We start from the raw sequence: 2,766 nt of genomic DNA on the forward strand, positions 1-2,766 counted from the left end.
CACATCTCTAAACCTGTAACACACACACACACAAGTCTCTAAACCTGTAGCACACACACATACAAGTCTCTAAACCTGTAACACACACACATACAAGTCTCTAAACCTGTAACACACACACACATACAAGTCTCTAAACCTGTAACACACACACATACAAGTCTCTAAACCTGTAACACACACACATACAAGTCTCTAAACCTGTAACACACACACATACAGGTCTCTAAACCTGTAACACACACACATACAAGTCTCTAAACCTGTAACACACACACATACAAGTCTCTAAACCTGTAACACACACACATACAAGTCTCTAAACCTGTAACACACACACACATACAAGTCTCTAAACCTGTAACACACACACATACAAGTCTCTAAACCTGTAACACACACACATACAAGTCTCTAAACCTGTAACACACACACACATACAAGTCTCTAAACCTGTAACACACACACATACAAGTCTCTAAACCTGTAACACACACACATACAAGTCTCTAAACCTGTAACACACACACATACAAGTCTCTAAACCTGTAACACACACACATACAAGTCTCTAAACCTGTAACACACACACATACAGGTCTCTAAACCTGTAACACACACACATACAAGTCTCTAAACCTGTAACACACACATCCACATCTCTAAACCTGTAACACACACACACACAAGTCTCTAAACCTGTAGCACACACACATACAAGTCTCTAAACCTGTAACACACACACATACAAGTCTCTAAACCTGTAACACACACACACATACAAGTCTCTAAACCTGTAACACACACACATACAAGTCTCTAAACCTGTAACACACACACATACAAGTCTCTAAACCTGTAACACACACACACATACAAGTCTCTAAACCTGTAACACACACACATACAAGTCTCTAAACCTGTAACACACACACACATACAAGTCTCTAAACCTGTAACACACACACATACAAGTCTCTAAACCTGTAACACACACACACATACAAGTCTCTAAACCTGTAACACACACACATACAAGTCTCTAAACCTGTAACACACACACATACAAGTCTCTAAACCTGTAACACACACACATACAAGTCTCTAAACCTGCAGCACACACATAGAAATCTCAAAACTTGTAACACACACACAAGTCTCAAGTTTAATGCGCTGGTTCTAATATGGTATCGTTTCTATAGTAACAGCGTCAGAGGTTGCGTAAAAAAAAGCCGTTACATCTTCAGGACAGAGAGTTTACACTCTGCAGTTTCTCAGTAACAAAGCTGTGTTGGTTTGTGTTTTGTCATATTAACTTTAAGAGAAAGAGAGAAAAGAGAGAGAGAAAAGAGAGAGAGAGAGAGAAAAGAGAGAGAGAAAAGAGAGAGAGAGAGAAAAGAGAGAGGAGAAAAGAGAGAGAGAAAAGAGAGAGAGAAAAGAGAGAGGAGAAAAGAGAGAGAGAAAAGAGAGAGGAGAAAAGAGAGAGAGAGAGAGAAGAGAGAGGAGAAAAGAGAGAAAAGAGAGAGGAGAAAAGAGAGAGAGAAAAGAGAGAGAGAAAAGAGAGAGGAGAAAAGAGAGAGGAGAAAAGAGAGAGAGAGAAGAGAGAGAGAAAAGAGAAAGAGAAAAGAGAGAGGAGAAAAGAGAGAGGAGAAAAGAGAGAGAGAAAAGAGAGAGAGAGAGAAGAGAGAGGAGAAAAGAGAGAGAGAAAAGAGAGAGGAGAAAAGAGAGAGAGAAAAGAGAGAGAGAGAAGAGAGAGAGAGAAGAGAGAGGAGAAAAGAGAGAGAGAAAAGAGAGAGAGAAAAGAGAGAGGAGAAAAGAGAGAGGCTTACAAGGGAAGGACTGTGTACTCTTTCATTAAATGTAACTATAAATGGATAAAAAGTGTAACCTGTCAGTGTTTAATTGATAATCGATGGCGAATTGCACGCGTGGTTATAGGAAGAGGATGAACTTTGGCTTGTGACCTGTGACTCCACATCATCACGCCACAACGTCGTTGATTGCTTTGCTGAAGCAGCACAACACACGGAGTGTTTTATTCCTTACACACTGTATGACGGTGGTGTGTGTTGAAATCTTGCCGCGTCCCGAGGAAAAACTTCAGCTCAGAGAGATTTATATGACCCGAGTATGGTGTTGTGAGTGAGGTGTGTGTGTGTGTGTGTGTGTGTGTGTGTGTGTGTGTGTGTGTGTGTGTCATGTTGACCTTCTTTGAGATGTGTTACGTTTAGCTAAAAGAGCGTAACAGACAGCGTGACTTCTCCGAGCGATCGCTGTGTCTGACGCCGGCGTCTGGACATGAGCCGTCTGTGGGAGAGGATCGCATTCCACCGGCCGAGACGCCCACAGCAGATGTCATGTCAGCACCTCCGCCAGAAGGAATCCCTCTGTGTGTGTGTGTGTGTGTGTGTGTGTGTGCGTGTGAGGGCCTCAGATGACTGGAATACTACAATATCCTGAGCTTTCCCGGTGGTCCTACAGGAAAAGAAAACACTCCTGTGTAACAGGAAAAGCCGGGGCGTGTTTTTCTGCGTGTTTTTCTGCGTGTTCGGACGTCCACGTGTTCAGAGGCCGGCGTGAGCGTAGCGCTGCTTCACGTCTCGTCTGAAAACGTGAGGTTTAACCTGAAACCACATCACAGCGGAGGAAACGTAAGCACAAACCTGCTGTCACCTTGTACTGCGAGTTCAGATCACAGCGATGAGAGAGTCTCCACGCACACACCGCGTCCATCTTTCTTTCTGGTTAATGAGGGGAAACAGAAGA

The sequence above is a fragment of the Ictalurus furcatus genome, chromosome 8 (assembly GCF_023375685.1).
Source record: "Ictalurus furcatus strain D&B chromosome 8, Billie_1.0, whole genome shotgun sequence".
Lineage (NCBI taxonomy): Eukaryota > Metazoa > Chordata > Actinopteri > Siluriformes > Ictaluridae > Ictalurus > Ictalurus furcatus.